The 26,487-nt window shown below is 36.7% G+C and overlaps 1 long non-coding RNA gene across 2 annotated transcripts; it reads left to right on the top strand.

Moving 5' to 3' along the window:
- The first annotated feature begins 736 nt into the window (after positions 1-736).
- LOC127023466 (uncharacterized) lies at positions 737-25,791 on the top strand. Of its 2 annotated transcripts, none has more exons than XR_007767449.1 (4): positions 737-786; positions 13,379-13,541; positions 14,026-14,141; positions 25,287-25,791. It is a non-coding gene; the product is annotated as an uncharacterized LOC127023466 (long non-coding RNA). The 2 variants fall into 2 exon arrangements; XR_007767448.1 differs by lacking the exon at positions 25,287-25,791 and adding an exon at positions 18,977-19,452.
- Positions 25,792-26,487: the final 696 nt, after the last annotated feature.

Below are 26,487 nucleotides of genomic sequence, written 5' to 3'. Positions count from 1 at the left end.
AACAGTTTATAGAAGTGAGCTTATAAGTGATTGTTCAGTAACAAAACATCTTAAGAAAACTTTTTGCAAAAGTTTGTGCTAAAAGCTAAAAAAAAATCAATACATTTCCTTACTCATAGAAGTTAGAATTTGTTATAGGAATGGAATGAAGTGTTTGTCTTTTTTCCACTAAAGATCTACACTGCCGCTTTCTAACATCTTGCTATTGCTTGGTTAGAGACACAGAAAGAATACGGTATGGCACTTCTATAAGACTTTAGAAAAAAAACTGCAAAGACATAGTTAATCATCTACATAGAAGAACTCAACTGTAGACTATCCCATTATACAGAAGAAAAGTAATCCGAGACTTACATCAGATCCTTGAAACACACATCTTCAGAAAATAAAACCTTTTCAATTGAGCAAAAGCTATACTGAAAAGTTTTTTCTACGTTTGTTTCACTTCTTTAAAATAATAAAAATTTTGTTCCTTTATTTCCCCCTTCAGAGCAAAGTAATTCTTTACACTATAAGTTCCTATCCTTCACCTAAAGAATAGACCATACAGTGATCTCACCACAATTTATAGGGACAAAAATAAAGGGGGTGGAGTGGGGTGGGGTGATGTATAAGCTCAGCTGGGATCACTTAACTTGGGACTAACTATAAATACACCCTGCTTTTAGGGGGGGAAATCTTCCTTCTCTGATATTTGAGGCTGTTGAGTAAATTCAGTTTATAGAAATATAGGGAAGAGCTTCAGCAGTATTGGATACAGTATCAGTTAAGTGACTGTTGCATTTGGTAAGTTAATTTAAGATATGAATAGATTCTTTCTTTGTTTGTGTGCAGTCTAGCTAACAAGGAAACAAATTTTTTGTTTAAGAAAAAGTTACATAATCAGTAAAAATAAGAAATTTGCATTTTTAGGGTTTCTTGACACTGCTTTTTAAGTGAGCACTTTCTGCTTTTATTATATAATTAAGTGATGTCTTCAGAAAATATTGCTAATATATTACTAACACTGCTAAACTGATAATACATTTTCTGCAGCTATTTAACTATTATGTGGTGTAAGATATTTTTAGACTAAGAAGTTTTTCTCTGTTTTGAGCTTAGCAAATAATATCTACTAGAAAAAAATTAAATAGAAATAGATATTCCATTTTAGAAGGTTCAGAAAGAAATGATTTCAACTTCTAGCTAGGCATCCATATCTTCCTTGAAGTAACTATATAGACCTTCAGCTATGCAAAAATCCAAACATGCTAAGCCTTCTCATTTAAAGGAGTTTTTCCAAAATACAACGTGTTCTGTATATATTAGATGGATTAGGTTTACTAACATAATATGTTTTATGAAGTCAGTTAATGAACACTAAACAACAAATAAAAAGCTTATTTTCTATCAAGCTGTCCTAAAGGGGATATGAAGCCTGCTAGGCTTCCAACAAACAAGTAAAAAAGAGTAGCAACAGAGTTCAGGTAAGAGTTATTCTTGAAAATCTTCCATGGTGGCTAGGGAATTCCCCTAAAAAGACAGTAATAACCTTTATTGCTACTACAGGTTGTGGCTGAAAAGTAGTAGCTTGGGCAGAACAGGCTGTGGAAGAGGGAGGAAAGAGTCTAGGCTCAGGGATCTGCTTGCTTTCTCGTTTGCTCTACTCTGGTTTATAGAAAACTACACATATGTGGATGCAGCTGCATCTCTTTAAAATTCAGACAGTAAGCAGGCTCTCTCATCTTGAAACAGAAAAGTGGGAATCAGCGTATCTAAAGAGAATATACTTCAGCTTGCTTGCTTTTAAACCAGCCTTTTCACTTTCCCTTTTCCAGAGGGTTATGTTTTTCAGCCAGGATCAAGTTGTGCCTATTTCCTTTCTCTTTGGCTTGCAGGAGAGATCTATGAAATGCAAGAAGAGAGAGAAATACAAGGGCAGAACTTGGAGTATACAAATCCACAAGACATAGCCTACAAACACAGCATCACCTGTGTTTTATGTTCAATACATACTAAACATTAACCTCAGTTCATTTGAAGAATCAATTCTCAGTGCTTCAAACTAGTGTCATTCTCTCAGTCAAAGACAGATGTAATTTGGAGACAGTCACTATCTTTTTGTCTTTCAGGTTGTGACCTGGAGAATTTTACCCAGTTCTGATTTTTAAATACTTCACTTAAATTGTGTATATGATCTCCAACACCCAGCACAGTGGCAAACCAAATAATAGATAGTAATTTCAGGTTGAAGTAAGCAAGGGAAAAAGATAAACTTGTAGAGAGGAAGATTACATTTGCATGGACATACCCCAGATGATAAAACTGGGGGAGTGTTACAGTAAGAGTTAGTAATACAGAAGTATTTAAATTATACTGTCTGGAGCATCATTACCTCTTCAGAGCCACAGCGAACCAGAAAGAGCTTAGGAAAATGTAACGGTCATTCTAATTTAACCTATTTTCCCAGCTCTACAAATTATGGCTTCTACTAATCAGGCAACCATTTAAGGAAGGCAAATTAATTCTTATTTATTTTTGGCTTCAAGATAATTTACTTAATGTAAAGACTAGACCTGCAATCGATCAGCAGTTAGCCTAGTTATCAGAAACTTTCTTTCCCACTGATGGGAAGATGATGATACAATTGAATCACTTTGCATAGAGTGGCTCTCCATGCAGTGGCTGGTGTGATGCCTGCTTCTTGCCAGTTTTATTACAATAAAGGTTGTACACTGAATATCTCGGCTGCTGCTTTGGTTCCCGTCACAATTTCTGCCAGTCACTTCAGTCCCTGACATTTACTTCAGATAACCAACAGAGCTATGAAGGTGGAAGATTAGTTACAGGACCTAGTTCCCTGCCTATTTATTTACTTTGGTTGAAATATTTGAAATTCTGTAAGGATAATCTTAAAGTATCCCATTGCCCTTTATAGAAAGAGACCTAAGGAGATGATTAACTCTTAAGAATGTGATTGATACCATTCGATTTCAGTGTAACCTCAGCACATATTTAAAAATTAGCCGTAGTTGTGCATGCAAATACTTAGTCTTGTAGCTCTACAGGAAGCAAACAGGATTTGTATGATGTGAGCTGTCAGCTTCTTTGATCTGTGTATTCACTCAAATGCTATTTGCATGCAAGTGCCATTACACATGTAAAATGCAGAGAAAAATGGATCAAGCAGGTTTGGAACCTCTCAAAAAAATTTCACCCTTAGTGTATTTTAAACTAGCCTCTTCAGAACAGCTAAAATAAAGTCTACTCAAATGTATTACACTTGCCAAGCATCCTCTCCAGAATTATCCAGTGGAGGGAATATGGTCTATTGACTTACATATGATTTTGGGAGCTGTAACATTTGAGATCTTCTCCATTGTTTTGAGTGACCCTGAGCAAAGTAAATGAACCTCTTTTGTTCCTTGTCTGTAAACTAAAGATCAAAGAAATAAAACAAAAGTAATTTCTACCCTCAGTTGATGCAACAAATGATTGTGGAATGCTTAGTGTTTTGAGATCCGAGATCCTTGTATGAAAGAATAAGGATGAAGTAGTACTAACAGTACAAATGTAATTAGGCTCCAACAGTGTTAGCTGAGTGCAGCCAGGGCTGAGTCATGACGCTTCCTACATATATAGCATTTTCTTAAATAAAAACATTAATCTACAAAACAGAGCTGCATTCTAGATCATAGGTTCCCCTTAGACTCCTTTTCTTTTTCCCTAAATGGGCTTTTGACATTGGATCTATAAAACTCCAAATAAGCTGCTGAAGCTGACAACATTATAATTTACCTCTTTAGGGCTGAGAAGTAAACAGGTGTTCTTCCTGTCACAGGGGACACGAAAGATCCCACGATGATTTTTTGAAGCAGCCAACTTTATCCCCAATGTCCTTACCAAAGTCCTGTCGCATTGTGTGTGTTCCTAGTCCTTGTTTGGACTGTTCTATATACCACCAGAATATTAAGGTGAACGTCTAATATTTTACCTAAGGCTGCTCATACTTACTATCTATACTTATAAAGTTATCTGTCGCTTTGCCTCTTTCAAACCATTTATCGTAACTCATGAAAGTGAACTTTCACCAAATCTATTGAGACCAAGGTTGTCATGAAAGAAAACATGAGGGAGTACTACTATGCTTGCAAAACAGCCACATAGGAGAATGTTTATACTTGCACATAGAAGAATTGCACACTAAAAATTATTCAAACACTGGAACTGCATACAGATTCAAGTTATCACAAAACAAATACAAATCATTGTAGGCCTCTGAAAAAGGAAACTATATTGTAAGTGTGTAGGAAAACAAAAGAAGGAAAGTACAAGAAAAGATGCTTTCCAGATCTAGGAAAAACTAACCTCTAATTTCAGCAGTGTGGTCTCCTGATACAAGTATTTTTTCAGCCAAAATGAAGGAACTCTGACTCTTGTTTGCCTAGGGAGTGTTTTCTTTCCCCAGAAGTAAAAAAATGTTGGAGTAACTGAGTATGCTATGCTCCATTCCCTTAAGAAGTGGATTGGAGTACTGTATTATCAATATGATTATCAAAGGTGACAGAATCTGATACCAGTCTGGCATTTGCTGGGTAAATCTGTGCCCAAGGGAGCACAAAGTTTTACATCACTAAGGAATTAAAAACATATAGACTTAAACTGTAAAATCTAACAATTAGTGCTGATCAAAACATGAATGTTTTATTTGATTTTTAGTAGAGATTTTAAAGCAATACTGATCTGCTCTATTACATAATGCAACTGAATCTACTGGAGATTTACTGTCTGGATTAATTCCAGCTCACAACTTCGGATAACCTATGTGATATTTTGCTTTTTATTTTTTTAAGAAGTGGACCATGATGATCATCCTAAACTATGCATTTAAGCGTGACCACATTTATGGTTACATGACTATTTTGTTTTCCTGGGTCATACTTTTCCCAAATACTGTTGCCATTCAAATTTCTTATCACTGAACCAGGAATACATTTTACAGGTGCTGAAGCAGCCACTTGTCCACATAAATTTTAACTTGCTTCTTGATAAATCTAGATACTGCCTTTTGATTGTAATAAAATTAAATCAGCTTACACAAACTGATGTTCCTACTCCACAGTCCAATTTTTTTACTTTAATTTTACATCCCCTCAAGGCTGTTTTATTGTACAATGAATAGTATTTAGTATTTTTTTATGGTTCATGTTCTGAATCATTGAACCGAGACCCTGTGACAAATTACTATTCTATGACACTTTGACTTCAATTTTTTTTTAAGTAAACACTTCTGATTTATTTAATATAACTAATACATTACACAGATCTTGCTGTACTAAGAAGCTTAAGTAATTCAAAAAAGCTTTGGCTGCTTCAGACAAATGAGGTATTGTGATGGAAAACAAAAGCACCACAGCTTTAGGGTAGGTAGGGTGCATGCAGGGGCAGTGGCACTGTTATTGTGGGGGTGCTGGTGCTTGGTTTCTATGGACAGTAATTGCCAGGAGAGTGGGTGACTTTGAAGCCATGCTTATGATTCTGGCCCAGCCTGGTCCATTGAGCTGGCAGGTACAAAGCGGAGGAAAGGCTTTGTTCTCGCGTAGTGGCAGTGCTCCACTCTGCACAGCACGCTGCAGCGGAAAGCCTGTGTAGTCTTGTTGCCATCAAATGCTGTCTTTCCAAAGGCTTCTGACTATGTCTAATTACCTACTTCCTTCTAATACCACTACACTTTCATTCCAGAAACAACCTTTCATTCTTCCTTGGGTCTCCGTTAAAAAAAAAAAAAAGAAACCCTCCAATATGTCCAGTTGGGTTTGCAGATTAAATGACAGGAGGATTAAATGCACAGGCAACTAGGAAAGTGTCTTGTAAAATCACCCAAAACACATAAAATTTGCCTGGGCAAAAGAACCTGTATTTGGACTGCTCTTTGAAATCCTGGATGCCATGTTCCCTGAGTGATGCTTTTTCACAATTTTTGTCTTCATTTACAGCGTAGGAATGTTCTCTAGCATTAATGAAAACCATTTATTTGGGCCATCATTAGCATTTCAAAATGCCCTGAAACAATTACTGGTCTATTGGTCTGCAGAAATGGATCTGAAAATTGAACTCATGAACATTACTTAGAATACTTTGAGTCACATCATAATGTTTCTTTGTATGGACCCAGCCATTAGTATTTTAGATGCTTAACTAGGTGAGAAATAGCTCAACTCAAAACATCTGCCACTTAAACTCCTAGATTAACTACTTGCCTATATAACCCATTTAAACAAATCACTGAAAGCATGTTAGTGATACAAAAGAGACCTAGCTATGGTATATATTCAGTATAAAAATCACAAAGAATAAGCCAAAAGTACAACTTAATTTTTTCACTAATAGCCTTTTACTACTTAAGTAATAATCCTGAGTGAATCTACTTCATGGGCATGTCTCATTTCTTTTTCATCAAAACAAGTGTCCCCAAGTTATCCTCATTTTGCAGTATGGTGAAGACCACGTTTTGAAGAGGATCATCCTGGCCAAGGGGTATGAGGCACCCAAAGGCCAGGAGGACCACTTTTTCTATTTAGCTGTCATGTGAAGACAGTTGAGTTGTTTTTTGGAGATGGTAGCTGTGCCATTCTGTATCTTTTCTGATTGAGATTCGAGAAGTCCTCCTCATAGCAAGATATGTAGTGTGCAACTGAGCAGACCCCAAACAGGGGGGTCCTAGAATTAACTACTCCTTTAATTGAAACTTGAGCTGGATATACTGGTTCCTGTTTTTATGTTAATAAACCCAGTTGTAATAAAAGCTTGCATTTGAGCTCGCACAGTATGTGGTAACAACTACAGGAGCTGGCTGTAAAAACCACGTAACACTAGTGATCTGTACACATATACTGAATTAATTATAGCAGTAAAAAAATATAAAATGTATAGATTATGTTCCTTGATATTTTAGTGGCCAGAGCAACATGTCTCTCTTCTTAAAAGCTCACTAATTAAGTAACTATTTGTCTTTACAAGTGTGTAGCTATTCTCATCTTAGTGGGTAATTTTCTTTACTTTTTTAAGCTTCTCTTGATCAAAGTCTTTACATTTCTAAGTGACTCACAACACTTTGAATTAGAAAGGGTTAAACTTGCCTAGCTTATGTTAGGGAGCTTCAGAAGACAGTATATATCTATATGCTGCAGTTATATCTTTATTTTGTAGTCAGCTACATCCGTATGTCTGTACAATGCAACTGGCTTTATCCCAAGAGCAATCAAATACACAAACTACACAGACATACATTTCTTTTAATTTGTTTTTCATATATTCATTTTTTAATAAATTAAAAAATTGTTCTCTGGAACTTGTTTCTGTTCTGGTTTACAAAACCCAGATTAAAAAAATTGTTATGGAATTTCAAAATAACACTGCCTATGGATTTTCCTGACAAAGGGTATAATCTTCTATTCAATGTTTTGGCTATATTCTTAAGCATTTAAGTTAGAAAGTCAATACAGAATTGAACCATTATGAATTTTACAGCAGTCAGAACCTCTCAGGTATTTTTTATCTTTTCAGAAAGAAAAGCTAAATGATATACAGTAAAATATCTCCAGACTTAAAATATACTGGTCAGAAAAGACAGCTGTCTGGGCTGGTTGCTTTTCATAACCATAAAAATACCATGCAGAACAAAGTCTCAAAAGAACAAAAGTGCTATTTGGTCACAGCGGGCTTTTTATGTCAAGATTATTTATGAATATATATTTGTTATGGAAGAAAATGTATACTAAATTTTATATGAGCTTCCAGTATCCACATCACAAATGTAGTATCAGTTCAGTAACCTGCTAAACAATTGCTGCTGCCTCACCTCCTTCCTCTGCCCAATGTCACAACTGTCAAACTGAAGTACAGCCCAAGCTGGGAGTTCAGCCCTTCAACTTCAGGATAAATAATCTCTGTAGTTGGTCAAAAGGTAGCCACTGAAGTTTACAGTTCTTTTGAATAAAGCCTAATATGGTTAACTTCATGCTAATACTGCCATTTCCCTTTTTGAAGAGTACTTTTTTTGTACGTGTAAATTGTAGCGGGCACAGTAGGACTCCCAAGGAGACTTGTTTTGAGTCACTGGGGTTACACAAATGCCTTATTAACTGTAGTCAAAATTGATGTACTCAGCATGATTAAATTGTAGCTCCATTACAAAATGCTTAAGTAAAAAAGCAGAATAACAGTTTAAACAGAAAAGGGTTTTTAAAAAGGAAAATAAATTAAAACCTTAAATAAATGGAGACAGAGGGAAAGGTATTTGCTTTAACCCAGTTGCGATTGCCCTGGTACAGAAACAAGTGAACTGTAAAATAGATTCAAAATAGCTTCAGAAATTATGTTGGTAAGCCTTCTAAATTCAGATTAAGAGCTGTTTGGCCAGGCCAATTTCTAGGTTAGAAATAACACTAATTTGCAAGTGCAGGCCAAGCACTGCAACAGGAGAACCAGTCCAGAGTAGGGCAGTCTTGTTGATCTAAGACTGTCAATGCTCTGGGCTACAAACCCCTACAAGAGCGAAGCAGGGGCAGCTCTTACCTGGTGGGGCCGGACCTCACTATCTCCAAGAATTTTATAAGCCTGCTAAATGTTGTCTTTTGACTTTCTATCTTAACGCTGACAAAATAACATCTATTATGCTTAATAGAACAATATCTTACAAAACAAGAACAGTATACCCTGTTTATTTTCAAGATGATACTAATACAATATTACTCAGTTGCTGTTTGTTGGAAAACATAAGGGCATTACTTTGTGGAAGATGTAGCTTTTTCTTTATGGCCTTTTTCTTACTCGGGCCAAGTTGTCATGTGCCTACGAATTCTGTAAGGCATTTAATCATTAAAAAAAAAAAAACCAAAACCCTATGAAGTATTTGGAAATCTGCATCACGTAACAAGTTTTTTTTATCCATCGTTTAAATGTGTTTGCCCTTTGGCATGTGGCAATGCTAGCTGAGTGTTACTCATTGGTATTCACAAAGTTGAAGAGAACTTGTTTCCATGTAGTCCTTGCATTATATGCTACCAAAAAAAGGAAATGAGGTATGCCCCTACTTTTTACAGGGGAAAATAATCTTAAACAGGTATCTCTAAGTTCAAGAATAATGTAACTAGTTTTGGTATCTATAAATTCTATCAGAACACTTAGCAAGTCTTTTATGACAAATGAAATGGTTGTTGCTTGTCTTTTTGCAAGGCACTACAAAGATTTGCTATCCAAATTGCAGTAAAATTAATTGGAAGTCATTCTGGAAAAGTTTTAATTAAAAACAGTATGCAGCAGCATGAGGGGTGAAGGAAGACATGCAGAGTATGGTCAAGTATATTGACTGCAGTTTTTTAGACACCTCATGTCAGTATGTTTAATTGTTCATAGAAAGGATGTTAACATTTTACCAATCCAAACAAAAAGTAAATTCATTAGTGCCATGAGAGAATAATTATCAGATCGTTCACAGGTAGTTATGCAGCTAATGACCTGAAGATGGGAGTGTAATTAAAGCCTGGACTCTTGGGCTTCACTCACTCTAATATCCTTTTCTGTCTCTTCCTTTATGTTCTATTCATTAAAACTGTACAGATCATTAACTCATTAATAACCGCAGAAAGCAAATGCAGTGAAGTAGAGTGAATTTAATGTCTCCCTGGTTGTGAAGTATGTTCCAATGCTGAGGTGATAATTTTTTACAACTGCTATTAGAGTGGTTCTGTCAATGAAAGAAGCTCCTCCAAAAAAAAAAAAAAAAAGCTAACAGGAATTAATATTTCACTGTTAAATAGCAAACCCAGCCACCAGACAAGTAAGGAAATGAACTGCTATTCTAAAAGCTACATTTCAGAATGGTATTCTCTCTACTTTCTTGAACTAAAGGGCTGTTTCTAAAGGTACTGATCTTGCCCTTTTTTTCCTATTGTAATATAAGAAAAACTACCTGTGTCTTTTCACCGAGATTATCCCATTAACAGAAGTCTGGCAAACATGGACAGAGGTTAGGCAGAAAAACTTGTGGAAAAACTGGAATGATTTATGCATAATAATTAGTTGCATAATATCATGTGTCAGAGGGTTTTTTCCTCAAATCTGAGATCTGCTTGGGCCAGTGGAGGAATCTGTAGAGACAAGCATCTTGCCACCTGATCCTGCAAACCCTACAGTCACTCAGCTTCCACTTAACTCACTGAAAACCTTTTCAGTCAAGAACTAATAGTAAAGGATCTCATAAAGAAAATACTACTTCAGAACTATTTGATTTCCTCTTGTTATTGAAAGTCTCTTTGAGGCCAGGATATAGATTTAAGATAACTTCTAGTGAGAAGGATGACCCTGCAGACTGCATTCAAGAGACTTGGGGTCAGTCCTTGGCTATGCCGTGTTTCTTCTGAGCATCCTTGCCTAAGGTCTTGAGGGCCAGAATTTCAAAATAGTTCTGCTCCCACTGTCCTGATTTTAGGAAAAATATCACTGCTTAATGGGAGGTCTTTGTATACTTTTTTGGTGACCTTTAATTTTTCTATGCCTCAAATTCCAATCTTTAAAAGGAAAATACAGGTTTTTCTCTGTCACTGTTGCAATAAAGTTTTGCTCGATGGCAGAAAAATAGTAAGAGGAGGAGTGCTTACGGAGGTACTGCTGTAGTAATAAAATACTAACTTCAGCGTTTTGCTTTATACAGTGTGACATATCTGGGGTGCACTATATGTTGCTGTTATTCATAATTAAGTCATTGATGGTACAACAGTTCACCCAGATCAGACTACTAGCCTTTTTCTAGGCAGTTCAGTTAGCTTTAAAAAATGACTATACTTTTACAAGTATCATAGCAAAAAAGTTAATTAACAGAGCACTTAATCACATTTTTGGGCACCAATACATCAGGTATAGATGTCATTTTCATTAATATCCTCCAATATTTATATTTCTCAAGACTCTGTAAAAGTACTGTTAATGGACTTGAGAAGAAGAGATAATTTTCTTGCTGAACCGAGTCTGTGTGATTAAGTGCTCAGTCTCTGGTAACAAATGAATGCAACAACCTTTAAATCCTTTCCATACAGACAAATTAATGTATTTCTCATAATAATATTGCTGCAAATCTAGACAGGCCAGTGCATCTTTGTTACTTTCTCTGCATGAGTCAGATTTACAATGCTGCACTGAAAAAAAAGAAAGGGCTATGATGACAAGTTGATAAACAAGTTAAAATAATATAATTTGCACTGTGTCATTTGTATGCTGTCAGCGTACATATAATTCCAAAAATCACCATCGGTAAATCCATTATAGGTCTGCTAAGTACTGCTGCTGGGTACATTGAGTCTTGATGCCTCATCATGCTTTATACCCGTTAGCAATTTGCATGGCAGAGCTACATAGCTCTTAACTGAAAGCTGAAAGTCACACTTCCTATTCCAGTACTGCTGACATTTAAATTTGATGTCAATGTTGCAGTCTCATCCTAATTTCAAAATCCCTTGTGCTAATAGTGCTTAAGCCTTAATTGCACATTTAATCATAGGAATTACAGAATCACTCTGGTAAGTTAGACAGGAAAAAAATGCTATGGACATAGATAACAAAGCAAATCAAACAGGAAAGACAAAGAAAAGTAATTTTCTATTTTGCAGAAAATGTTAAACATGTTTTTCAACCAATCAGCACAAATGGTGAAATATGAGATCCCTGTAAATATCACCTTTGTGCTGCTAAATGTTGTGTGCTTACTGTAACTAAATATCTAAAATTTGTCTGTTTATCTACAGTTCTAAAGTGACTAAGGGACTTACTGCCATCAGCTAAACTCAAGTAATGGACATAGAGTTTTGTGTAGCTGGATGGTTTTTTTAAAGCTCTGCACACCAAAAAAAAAACAAACCATAAAAAAGTATTCTATATTTGAAAGGAGAGACGGATTTTTAACATGGTAATTAAAATACTTGGCCTCAAACAGAAATCAATCCTATCTACAGGCTCTCTGAACCTAACACTTCAAGACTATCAATGAACTTGCCAAATGACTACAGTCACCAAGGAAATAAATGTTACAAAGTTTGTGAAATAATGACCTTAAACTGGAAGCTAAGATAGTCAAGAATGTTCAGTGTTAATGCTGAAATGTCAGAACTGCAATTTATATATCAGTGCATGGATCTCATGCAGCATAACTATTTTGAGAAAAGTCAAAACAGGATTTTGAGACAAAGTCCATAGACATTAGAGAAAGTCTTACTACATGTGTTACTATAACACATTTGTTACTGACATTTCTTTACACAGTGAAAGTCTTTTTGTTAGGTTGCTGTCCTGGTTTCGGCTGGGACAGAGTTAACTCTCTTCTTAGTAGCTGGTACAGTGCTGTGTTTTGGATTCAGTGTGAGAATAATGTTGATAACACGCTGATGTTTTAGCTGTTGCTAAGTAGCGCTTATCTTAAGCCAAGGGCTTTTCAGTTTCCCATGCTCTGCCAGCAAGCAGGTGTGCAAGAAGCTGGGAGGGAACAGAGGGGGGCAGCTGACCTGAACTAGCCAAAGAGGTATTCCATACCATGGAACGTCATGCCCAGTATATAAACTGGGGGGAGTTGGCCCGGAGGTGTGGATTGCGGCTCGGGAACTAACTGGGCATCGGTCAGCGGGTGGTGAGCAATTGCATTGTGCATCACTGGGTTTTTTCTTCCCCCCCCTTCTTTTTTTTTGTTATATTCCTTTTCATTACTACTATTATTATTATATTTCATTATTACTATTGTTAGTATTATATTTTACTTTAGTTATTAAACTGTTCTTATCTCATCTCACAAGTTTTACTTTTTTCCCTTTCCTCCTCCTCACCCCACTGGGAGGGAGAGGGGGAAGCGGCTGCGTGGTGCTGAGTTGCTGACTGGGGTTAAACCATGACAGTTGGTAATGCCTAACAAATGATACTCTGATTTCATAATTGTGCTGCCAGCTACTATCACATTGTTAGAACTGGGCAAAAATAGATCTCACTTTTTCAGAAAAAGTTGCCCTTTTCTCACTGAAAAGTGATTTCTTCATAAAAACTTTAAAAGCTTTTTATAAAGAATCCAAAAGTATGAAACTGATCTGAAGGCTGACCAAAGACAGGTTGAAAGACCTAATCTAATTCTGTTTCTGACAGTGGCAATAGGTTTGCTTTTCTATCCAGCTAAATTCTATAGTCTACACTCAGAAAATTGGTTCAACTGCTTCTAGTTTAACTGCCATCAAAACCAAATTGATACTATGGGGAAAAATAAAAATGATAAATTAAGGTGGTTTTGACAACAAAAACTGTATGTTTGTTCATGAATTGGAAGCAGAAACTACCGATCTTTTGATACTCTATCTGATCTTTACAGTTATTGCTATTAGCATTCAAGATTGCAGCACAAAAGCAAAGAGAAGCTCAAAGTGCAGAGCAATGCTGGATTACAGGAAGACTTAAAACATTGGAAGTCTTTAAGATGAGAGTTCTCTTTCAGGCTTCAGAGGTGCATGGTGACATCTGAAGGGACTTCTCTGGTAAGCATCCTATTGTATTTTGCTGCATCTTGAAATGCTGCCGTAATCAATGGCATTATAGCGATACGTACTTCTGAATCACAGACAACACACTGTTGTATTGCATCTTGAGTCATTAAATACTGAAAAGTCTAGTGTACGAATGGCATTCATTCCTTTCCATGATTAGGTGTAAGTAAAGTCAGAAAATCTTGGAACCTCTGCCTTGGGAACCTGCCAGTTTTCAGTGCCATTTGCTTTGATATCAGCTATGTGTTGCTGGTCAGACCAAACCATCCCAACATAAACTGCCAACACCAGTATACCCTCTTTGCTGTCAGTAATTCCCAGCTGTGTTGATACCAATGTTATGTTGCTTGAGGTTGTGCTTCAGTATTTGCTTGAAGATTTTCATCTGACTGCCCTGCTGACATACTCCCTCTATTGAGTTCACCAAATAACATCTGACTTGGCAATCTTCTAAAACTGTTGTCTTCCATTCCAGATATAAGACCAGCCCAGTGAAGTGCTGTAATGATCATGGTTTCAGCTCCCTGGAAGAATGCTATGCTTTAAAATGATTTAAAAGAAAACTTCTTCCTACCTTGAATGCACAGTGTGGTAAGCAGATGAAATCTCTTCTGAGCCGTATACATTATCAGTAGCAAATCTGTACCTTCTTGTATAGAAAATTACATAAAGTATCCACTTTGCAGACCTTTAATTTAATCTAGAGACTGATATCATATTCCTTCCAAGCTTTATTTCTTAAAAAAAACCACAAAAGATGGACAGGCTGTGCTAATGATATTTGACAGTTCTTCATCCAAGAGAACACCCTCCAATAATGTATTTCCAAAATAGCAAAAATTTTCATGGCTAACATATGTTGCGAATCAAAATGACTAATGACAGGCTGTGATATAGAATGACATGCATAAGGTCCTTTTTCCCCAACTTTATTACGAGCCCATACCTCGCAAACCAAGCTCATAATCAGCTTCATGATTTTTTGTGTACATACTTGCTTCCATGGGGCAGTTATCAGCAAATCAATGTGATTCAGTGCTTGTAAAACTTCATAGTCTGTTCAACTGTGTTCACAAAACAGTGCTGGCCCATCGATGATACAAGGACCAGCTTACACCATCTGCCAGGCTTTCTGTCACAGAACAATCTCATGATATTGTCACAGCTACTCAACTTGCTGCAGACACTTTCCTGGCTTGCATCTCATTCTGTCTCTGGTTGCATTCTTGAGAAACAATCCTCTCCCTCTTGGAGCATGCTAAAACCCCAAGGCTTCTGAAGGAATTTTACAGGCGTTTTGGATTTTTTTTCTTGGAGAACCTAACTTGCAGGTCATTGTGAAAGTCCAGGTCTTGACAGTGTCAAATGCTTTGGTCAAATTCACTGATAAGAAACAGAACAGATATACTATCCTATACTTTTCTGACAAATATCTCACTGGCTGCATCTCTTCTGCATTTTAAGCTATATCATGAGTCAAATAGCATGTACTGGACTATATTATTCTCAAGAAAGCATTCTAGTAGTGTGCTATCCAAGACAGGATGATTTTTGCTGTTTTTTTCTTTAATTCTCAATGGTAATGCAAATGGCACTTTTGAAATCCTGCCTTTCCTACATTTTCCAGTTTGAGGGGACAAAGCAAGCCCTGAGAGACCATTTTGAGGGAGTAGAGGGATACATATACCTAACAGCGATTGCTGACGGGATGTGTCTTAAGGCACCAGTAAACTGCATTTTCTAATAGATTTGTATATCTATTCATCAGTTCATCCACTTGATTATTTCTGAGTATTTGCCAAGGTTTTTACGGACTCTGAACATACCTGTCTCTTTTTTGCTAGGTCTTTTATTCCCTCTGACAGTGCAGTAGAACCTCAAAATGAAAAGCTTTTGTAGTATTTATAGAACTTATGCATAGATCCCCATAATGTTACCTGAAGCTCCACAAAGCCTGTGGTGGGTTTTCTTCATTTATAACTATTTTGTAACTCTAACTGTTTGCTTGGCTTGTATTAGGTATGAAATAGGTTTTATTTGGGTACCTGTCTAGCCCAGTGTTGCGTACAGAGACCTGATTCTAGATCGGTCCTTTTCTTCTACTCTTTATTGATGACCTTTCATAAATCAATCTGGGCTCAGTTTTGCTCTGACACTCATGAGCTATGAAGTCATCAGGAGCTTGCAGACATAAATCAGGCCAGGGTTCATTGTGCATTCATTGCTCATGCAACAATGGTTTGAGATAAAAACCCAGATAAAACATCATACAAGCTCTTCAAGCAGTAGGATACTATACTCCTGGCAACAAAACACTTCGTATATCATCTTTGGTTTTTTTAAAGGTCAGTGAATGGGACCACACACAATATTCAAAGGTATTAATGTGCCTAACGGCTCACAATTTTGGTACCTATCTGGCTGTAAATATAAAACAAAATATTTACAGTAAACAGACACTATTTGCCTGATCTGTTCCCTGCTGCTGCTTAATACTTGCAACTCTCACCAACTTCTGGCAGCTGAAGATGTTCAGCATTTGTAAATATCAAACTCTCTCCTCTGTTTATATAGAACTGAGTTCCTGGTCTGGGAGCAGATCCTTAGCATCACTCAGAAAAGTACCTAGGCCACAAACTCATGTGTAAAGCTCTCACATAATCTATGTAATACAGATTAAGCAGCCTATGTTCCTTCCCCCAGATAGGAAGAAGTCTGGAACTGGACTACCAGAAGGACATATAGAGCTTAGCCTTCATTTAGCTTTGATCTCCTGCTGAGACCAGCCAGGCCAAAACACAGTATGTTATAGTCCCAGCGTACAATATTTCTGTCCAGGGTTTTGAAAAACTTTGGACCTATTGCATATATGTCATGCAATTTTTTTTGTATATGCACAATATATCTGATGCAGCCAAGAATCCTTCTGTTTACTGCAGATGTACAGAGCTTCCCACAAAAGCTGGACTTACTATGCAGATCTTCAGCATAAATACCTCTAAGCAACAACTAGCATCTCCACTTACACTGGAAAATGTCTGAGACTTTCGAACATATGGCAGCCCAGTGAGAGCTCCTGGGCGCATACAGTACTGTCTCACATTTCCATCTGCTAGTTCTATCAGGTCAGACACAAATTCTTCAGAAAATTACTGGACAATTTTTTCCAGCAGAAAGAGGACACGTCCAAAACCACTAGGCATACAACAGACTTCCATTTTTTTTTATATTTGAAAAAGGTAACACCTAAACTTGACATGGTTCCCTAAGATAAAGGCAAAGCTCTGTATTGGTATTCTGGTGTAGTCCTGCAAAAAAAAGAGGAAGAGCAGGGTCATCATTTCTGTTCTCCTAGAAGTCAAAAGCAGGCTGGAGAATGGACAGGTACAGCATTGTTCTGGTCCAACTAATTATTTAATCACTGAAAGAATTTTAGTGAATGCCATAAGAAAAAACATGAATTATCACCTTGAACATAACTGTTTTATTTGAATTATGCAGTATAAGCAAATAGAATTACATCCTTGTTTTCAGGAGTGAGCTTGTTAAAACATCACTTGTTTTAACTAGTGAGCTCTGAAAACACCTTTTTGCTTTACACCTGCCACTCTGTGTATCACACAATCAAATAACTCTTAAATCTCATCAAATGAACTCCCAAAGTCATTGAAGAGATAATAAACTAGGTTACAACACTCGTCTGGTATACAGTTAAATGTCTTTCATATATCTTTAAGTGGTTATTAATCTCTGAATTAGTTTAGAATACATTAACCTTCAAGGTAAATTAGATCAATCAAGAAAATGACTCACAAGACTAGGTCTATCTTTTTTGCTCAAATTCAGAGTGTGTGCCAAGAATATAACAGCAGCGGGGTGAAAGCATTCAAATGCAGCTTTTCCCTAAAAGTATGGCATTTATCATGGAGAGGGGCTGGACATTCATATTCTTCTTGATGCTTATGGATAAAGTTGTTCCTTAGGATAAGAGGAATCAATGACCAGATGAGAACAAAATGTTTACAATTGTGCTAAAGGGGAATTATGCTGTGAATGCAGAATGACACGAAGCCCATGAAAATTAGGTGTAATCATATCCTCAGCTCAATTTATTTTCCACTCTGGGTTTATTTTAGCCTTGTTTACTTTAATTATAGAAGTGGCTGAAAAGCTTATTCTGTTCCATTTTGCACATGGCACAGTCCAGACATTTGTCACGTTCTGCTTCAAAATTACTTCAATCTTCAACTTTTTGACTTCAGATCTTACAGAAAAGAGGTAAATACTCATGTGGGAATGGACCACCATTACAGTTACTATACATAATGTCATGCTGTGCATTGTTCCAAGAACCTATGAATTCAATGTTTAGCCTCTGTTTTCTAAAGGAATATGAGAATACTAACACTGAGTAGCAAGAAGACTAACCTGAAGTCAAGTGGTTTTTAGTCTGAATGACTGATGGTGAAAACTTTGTGGTGGTTTAAGCTAATGAGTTATTTTGGTGTTGCAAAATGCCATGCATAGTTATCCCGGCTTAGCTGACAAGTGATAAGTCACTAAGACAAACTCAGGCTCCTATGTTTGTGAGAAGATAGTTAACTATTTTTACAGGGTACTTCAGATCACACCAGTGATCAGTGTCACTATTTATAATTAATTAATAAGCTAAGGATTTATTCCAAATCTACACTTAAAATCCTTAGCTATGAGAATTGTCACAAGAGGTGCACTTCCTCTAACTGTAGCTAGTGAAGCACAGCTTTTGTGCGTAGCCGTAACAATCTCCTTCAGTTTTTCAGTGTGTTATCTTGAAAACCTTTCCTTTGGCTGGCAAGGGGATTATTAAAACTTCAAAGACTGCAGTTTGCCTTGACATCAGAATATCTAGAAGCATGAGATTTACAGTGCTGATAGATGATATATTAAGACTCGATGTGCTGCTTTACAAATGGACAAAAAAATCTAAAACATAAATCAGACCACCTTTTAATACCAGTATAGCGTGTTCCAAGGTAAATGAAAATACAGACAGACAGAACTTGCAAAGTGAGATCTAAGAGCATGATGGAAAGGAAGTAACACTGAATATGTGCTCTGGTTTGCAGATGCTGCATATTAAACACTTGACTTAGGAAAGCATTTTGCTGTTATCAAACTTCTGAAATATTTGTATAGTCCTATTGTTTCCAGTGAGACTGCTTATAGGCTGGGATTACATGCACTCTCCAGGCCTTTGTCAGACCAGAATCTAAGAGCTGGAGCCTGCCCTTCTTGCCTCCAGGGCACAACACGGCATAACCCAAGCAGCCTCACTTAAAGCATTCCTCCAGTCCACTGTTACTTTCCAGCAGGGTCAAGAGCATCTTGCATAAATCAGATTATGCTAGCCTCAGATGAACAAGATGAAATTTCTCTTGTCTTAGAGCATCGTGCCCTTACAGTCCCACAGAAGTCACACTGAGCAGCCTGAAGGGGAGCTAAGCATCTGCGCCGTGGCTGTCGGCAACAGTGCCACTTTCTTGAGGCATTAGTCATATCGGTTGTGAAGAATTTCAACACAGGATGGTGAACTCTGCAGTAGAAGAGGGAGATCTAGCTACCACAACTAATTCCAGCTTCTCTTAAGCCTGCGTTTGCGGACCTTAGCACAATAAATGCAGGCAACTAGATCCTGTTTTGGGGCAGATCTCTAGAATATTACAGCCATTCAGCCAGCAGGGCCACAAAAATCTGCTCCTCAGCTCTTCCCTTCTGAGCTATTCTGCACCTGCTGAGATGTTGTTCCTACTTCATCCTAATTGCAGAGAACTGAGTAAAAGCTTTGTCCTTGTGCGTCTAGGAATAAAGACAGCGTTTCAGCAATCTTGTTGCAATTAAATACAAGTCTGAATGTGCACGCTGTAATTAAAAATATGCCTGTTTCTTTAAAACAAATCAGCTTTCATTGGCATTCTAACTGAAAGCCTATTAAATATAGTGATAAATGCTATCTGAGAGATTATTTAAAATCTTGACACCTACATGATGCTTTAAAAAGCTCTGAAAACATTGACTAATTCACACTTGCAATAGCTGAGACAGGTAGGTAAATACATCTAGCTAATCTGAGGAGAAAAAGAACTGAACAGAAACTTCATTTAAAAAAATTAAAACTTAGAATTTTTCAAGAGCATACCAATTTTGGTTAAATGTTCAAAAATGAGAAATTAAGCTTTTATATTCTCACAGCATCCAATCAAAAAGAACAGTTATTGTTGTAGTGAGTCAGAATGCTGTCCTGAAATGCCCTGTGCTCATGACAGTGTCAGAAAGGCCACACCAGCTTAGTTTAAAAATCCTTCTAGCCCATGTCATTCCTTGGAGAGTAATCTATTGTGGTCAAAAAAAAGGTGAGTATGAGAACAGAACTAATCTATGGCAACGCTTTCTTTGTGTAGCCCCTCAGCCTAGAGAACTGTTGCCCTGACTTCCTCAATCAGAGGTGTTATTTTTGTGATTTTTATGTAGAATAGAAGAGAATCTTCAGTCAATGACTTTGAAATTACTATCTGGAGATAAATTTTCTCTTTCCTGTGTTAATGGTTGGCTTATGCCTTAAAACATGAAGTTAACAGTAAGTATTGGACTGACTCTGTTGACATTAAGTACACCCTGTGATCTCACTGGGAATTTGTCTTAAGTCTTCCACTTCTAATACTCTTATCTCAGAGAATTTGGTGGTGTTCCTCTGGAGGTTGCCACTGTGAATGAGTTTATTTTCAGGAATACTGATAGCTATAAGAAGCGAAGCAAATTCAAAGCAAATATAGAGCTGCCTAGACAAAAATCATGTCAGATAAAAAAGCAAAGTCATTTTAACTAAAACCCTGATTCTAATCAACTTAATGGTTGCTATCATAGAATCATTTAGGTTAGCACAGACCTTTAAGATCATTGAGTCCAACTGTTAACCTAACACTGCCAAGTCCACCACTAAACCACATCCCTATCATTCAAACAAGATCCATAGCATGAGATTTGTGTCCAATTAAACAGGTTGCTTTACAAATCTCTCCTATTTTTAATAAAGCTGACATGACAGCATTGGAGACCAAGAATTATTTAGTGAATCTCTTGAATAATTGATCAAATAAAAAAGTCACTCTATTTGTGGCCAATTTGCAAACAGAATGGGAAACAATGTGTTTGAATAAACTGTTCATCATGAATTATTTATTCAGTTCTAATAACTCTTTGCAATGGGTTGCTTTTCTTCATCTGTGTCAACTGTAAGGAGACACATTATTAAAACAGCATTAAAAAGTTAAAGTTTTCTGTCATCCTATGTAGTCTCTGTTGAAATGGCTAATGCGACTATACCAAAACTACTTTATGTGCCAAGAGCGTTTGCAACATTTTTGAATCCTCTGTGGATAAACTGTCCAGAAAGCTATGTCAGTACATGTCAGGCAAAACTCTCGCTGAAGTTTTAGAATACACCCATCCCTGCTCCTGGTTAAATGCCTGGAATTAATCCTCTGCTGAGGACATAAGACAGACTTCAAGGAGCTCAAGGTCTCATTTGTGTTTTAAGTCTTGGTTTCATTGCATTGGCAATGGAGGAATTATTAGTCCTTCCATGAGGATTTTCATTTCATAATTTAATTTTCCAAATTCTGTACAATGGTGAATTCTCAGCCCCACACTTATACAATCTGCAAGCAGACTGTGTTTAATAACAGACAGGAAGTCCCTCCGATAAGATTTATCCCTTCCACTTAAATCCACATATTTCAATTCTAAGTTACCAGATGACATTACTGTAAAATAAATACCTCCAATGGATTTAGATTTTTTTTTTTTCTTAACTGCAATTCTGGCCTAAAAATTACTTTTTCATGACTAATTCTTGGTTTGGAGAATGTTAGTATGTAGCTTCGCAAAATACTTGAATGGTTGCTGTGATGTCCCTGGGACACAGAGTATAAATATTTTGTTTTAGTGAAGCTTCTAGCACTGACTGGATCTTTATGCGAAAGATAGGCTTTTTATGATTATCTGAGAATAATGGATGCAACCTCTAAAAGGCCAGCAGAATTATGGAGCTTAAACTTCTCTCAGTTTATAAATCGCACTGTACTCCAAAGGATACGCTCTGCGTGCCTGAATACTTGTCTTCAACTTTTATGAACTAGTTCAGATACAACATAACACAATTTGAACCTCCTCTGAAAAGTAAACCCGAAAGGATTAGTGTATAAATGTCAGCATGTCTTTACCTTGCTTCCTCTTTTAATGACTGCTGTTCCTAGCAGGCTCTGGCTAAAAAACAGGCACTCACATCTCCAGCTCTTCCAAATATACTTTCATGCTCAAAATCCAGCTTTTCTCAGTCCAGACAAACGGCTAGTTGAAATCAGGACAACTACATGCACTTCAAGTCTTTAGCTACAATAGACTGGACATCACAGCTGTCTGGCTCTGTTCCACTCATACTGTTACAACAGTTAAAGGAAAGAATTTTCCTTTCCTTACGGACTAAGAAACAACCATGCTTTTCTGTTTTAACATTTTGCAGGCACTAGGGATAGATGTGTTTTTAGCTGCAGTCACTGTACTGTGTACTGCTTTGGAAAGCTGAGATAAGCATTCCAAATACCTGCTTCACAGAGAACGGAGATGAAATAAGATTAGCTCTTTTTAAAAGGCAGGAGAAAAGGGGGCAGGGGAGAATAAAGAAATCAATTCCAAAGAGCTACTAAAAATTCACTACTTCACCTGAATAATTACTTGTGATATCCTCTGAAATACCAGTGTCACTCTAAGGGGTTTATCATTTGAAGTGGCATTTCCATGGTAGCCAGTACTATGACTATAATCCCTTCCAAGCTTTTAAATGCTCTAATAAAGCTCAATATCAATAATCAAGGAAGGAACAGTTGTAGGCTTTAGTGTATTTTTCATCTCATTATTCTTTATAAAATGGCTGTGTCCTTTCTTCTCACAGTAATGCTGCCTTGCCTACTGATTGTACCACTTCTTAAGCCACAGGGAAGAAAGAAAATATGATGAGTAATGACATGTGCTTTTTCAGATTTTCCATTTGTGAAAAATAATAATAAAATCTTGAAAATTACATTGCAGAGACATTAAAAAATGTATATGTATGCCAGTCACCTTTTTTTCAATTTCTGCTTTTGCCTGTTCTCTTAAGAGATAAGACCAATTACTGCTTTTTGTTCTAAATCAGTATTTCTCACGGGCTTTGGTACTAACTTTGAGTCAATTTTAATACAAAGTCTAGAAAAAAAATGTAAACTAGTTGCTTAATGCAAATCACATCCAATTTTTGCAGACTTTGAGTTGAGGACATTTGCTTCTACTAAGGCAGAGATCTTTGCATGTGTGGTCTTACGTTCACCACATTATAGATAGTGGTGAAGTTTATGTTTAATTCACTTCCTTCCTCTAGTCTAATGTGTCTGGGGCACTCAGTAATGGTTTAGCAGACAAGGGTCAACTCTAATTCTTCAACAAAACTGAAATGTTAACCATGGGGGAAAAGTGGGCAGATTGTTGAGGATTTTCCTGCTCTGCACTGCTGTTTCTGTAATGGCTATCATCAGCAAAGCTGTTTCAGACATACAAAAGGCTTGGATGTCTGAGCATATCATCTCCTCTTGTTCCCAACTACAATCATAAGATTCCCTATGAACTCTGTAAAATTCCACATCTAGGTAAAAGAAAGAATTTAGAGGGCATGCCACAGCTTGCTTTGTGTGGGAGAAAGTCCCAATGCCATGAAATTCAATGACTTTTATTGAAGGTACTAACACCAATACAAAATCCCAATAGACAATACAGGAAACAAAAATGAAACTTATTTTCTCATTGTGTTTCCACCCCTAATTCCACACACAGTGATTTTGTACAAATGCAACAGCAATTAATTCAAGAAATCTGCACAGGTATACATAAAAATGAAGCTTAGGTGTTTTTCCAAAGCTTTGTTTGTTTTTCCATGTGTGCTCAGAACCCCTTTAGAAAAAGCCAGAATGGAACTCATTAATGCACTGTGAACAGAAAACCTTACTGCACTTCTGCTGTCTATAAAATACAGTATAGACATTTCAAACGTTGCTGGTGTCACCTTTTCACAGCAAGCTGTAAGTTGGTTCTTAGATCTTTTTTACTCCGTTGCTTCCAAATGAACCACAATAGCTGTGAAATGGAAATAATTCTATTTTTTTGAGTTGTTGCAAATTTCCATGTTTGCTTTGTGCCTTAAATAAATTGTTCCTATATAATTATGCAGACTACTATAGCTCATTAATTCAGTTCTATTTCACAACCAAAAGACTGAGACAGCAGCATTTTCAAAGCTGAACTAGAACTTTCTCCTTTCATTATGATAATTAACAGAATAGAATGTGACACAATTTGGTTCATATAATTCAGCTAGGTGTAAGTGGTACATTGATGCGTAACAACCAACTTTGTGGACTTATTTGAAAAATAGTACAGAATAAACTTAGATGTACACATTAATGAAGAGGTAGTCACTGGAAATAGCTGAGATTTTTCAGAAAAGTTACATTTATAGAGAATCTCTCTTACTTGCTCCTTTCAGAATTCAATACTGCTAAGGGGAATTGATTTCTTTTGGCTCTGAACTAATGACTTTTTCATTTTACGTTATTTTAATTGTATGATTAATTTGTTTTTCCAGTTTGTGAATGGTGTTATCTTAGCATCTATACATCTCCATTAACTGAAATATAAACATTTCAACATGAAGCTACAGGTCACCATGTAAGCAGAGAAAAGTAAGAGCCTAAATGCATATTTTTCAGCATGCCAGGTAGTGTGTGAACTATAGCCAAGCCTGATCCAGAGCTCATTATCAATGCATCAAATCTACAGTGGAATAAAAAGCAAACTGTATTCTCCATTGCAGTACAAAGGACAAATGAAAATAGCAGGTTACAGATAAATTACTCCAAAAACTTTCCTAACTTTTGTATCAACTTTGACACCAAGAAGAACTTCACCTCTGAAATAAGAGGGAATTGAAACCAGCATTTAAGAAGCAGAGGAAAAGAGCCTGTGATCTTTCTCCCACATGTCCTGTTTAGTATAAGGAAAGCTTTGCAAGCTATTCATATCTGCCATGAAACTCAGGAAATTCTTGAGATAATTCCTATGCTAACCACAAAGTTACTGCATGTTGTCATAGCAACAGGCATCAGTTGAAACTTCATGATGATATTAAATAAATCTTTGCTTTGATATAAAATGAAATGCAATTTTATTTTATTAGATGTTTGTCATATCAAATATAATGGCAATAAAATTATGTGTCAAGAAGTTCTAGCCAGTGACAATAAATAAAAGTCAACCTGATGTGAAATTCTTGTGCTGATGTCACCAAACAGCATTATAAATATATACAGCTACTTAGCAGTCTGTTGTCTGGAAAAGTAAAAGCATACAAAGCCCAAGCTAGATGTAAAAAATGCAAAGCACCAGCTAAGTGTCACTTACAGTACATGTGGCTGAAATGCAAAATACTGGTTGGTGAGTATTAAAAGTAGTATGAAAGTTCCATGTCTCATTTGAGATAAAGGTGGCTACCACAGTAGAAAGTAACAATATCATGTAGGTAAAATACCGGGTTTTTTAACTTTGTTAAAGTCTGACAGCTACTGTATCCAATGCAAAGCTGACTATAAACTTATACTTTGTGCCCTCTAGTTGTTTTTTCTTCAAGAACTTAAAAAAAAAGAAAACAAGAAACCCACAGCCAACCAACCCACAGTTGTCTAGAGAGTATCATATATCCAATTCTTCATCCCATGGTACTTTGTACCTGCAATAATGAGGTGCCAGAGAAGTGACTGTACAGGTAAACATGAGTGCTATAATGCACTCCTTGACTATTAATAAATATCACTATCTCCTCGATGGCTACATCATGTAGGAATGAACTGTGAGGAGGATAATCTGGGAGAGAATAACTGCAAAACCTCTGCAACAGTGATCTCACAGTAACATCTGCAAGCAGTCATACAGTTACTCCGTATCACTAATGTCCAAAGCTGGAGGGTGAAGAGAACAGAAAGAAAAACATCCTCAACTGCAGCTCCATCAAATGTTGTACAACAAATTAACTAGTTAAATAAATTCTATAGTTGATTTTGCTACCACTTTTATAAAATCGAAGATCATGACAATAAAATGTATAATCATGGCCAAAACTCCTTTACAGTGAAGTCCGTTTTGCTCCTTTTTTTAAAAATAGTAATTCTTAATATTTGTGTTTGTCTGCATATGCACTGTAGCAGCATTTTCTGCAAAGTGCATAGTGTACCAACAGAGTCCCATCTGCTTAGATAGTCTATATGTATTTGTGTACTCCTACCTTGCTTCAATAAGCCTACCAGATTTACTCTCTATGGCAGTGGGAAGAGTAGCTGGGGAGGGGAGAAGGAGGTAGAAGAAATGCTGTAGAGTTTGAAGAGGCCTGCCTTCATGAAGGATCTTGGCCACAAACATGAAATGAACAGTATGCTAACATTTCTATCTCTCTGCAGAATAATTACAGATACAGCAAGGACTATGCATGACTTCAACTACTGACTTCAAGGGAGATGTTTGTATTAACCTACCTAACCATGTATCTGTTTACAATTCTTATCTCCTAATTGTTGTTTCTTTCATGTAAACAACTGTATGAGCCAAGGAGGGGAAAAATGTACTGTCACCCTTAATGTGATTTTGACTTTGCACCTCAAAAGAAACAAAATTAAATGTAAAATGGTTGGGGCACATTTTTACAGGAGGTTTAACACAGCTATCTACACAAGCAGCACAGGAGTTGCCAGGATTTCCATCTGTGGCTGACATTATCCTTGCTTCCCTCATCAATAGTCAACCACTATAAATGGTATCCTGA

The sequence above is a fragment of the Gymnogyps californianus genome, chromosome 17, assembly GCF_018139145.2.
Source record: "Gymnogyps californianus isolate 813 chromosome 17, ASM1813914v2, whole genome shotgun sequence".
Taxonomy (NCBI): domain Eukaryota; kingdom Metazoa; phylum Chordata; class Aves; order Accipitriformes; family Cathartidae; genus Gymnogyps; species Gymnogyps californianus.
The sequence above is the reverse complement of the archived record's forward strand: the minus strand, read 5'-3'. Positions and strand labels throughout refer to the sequence as shown.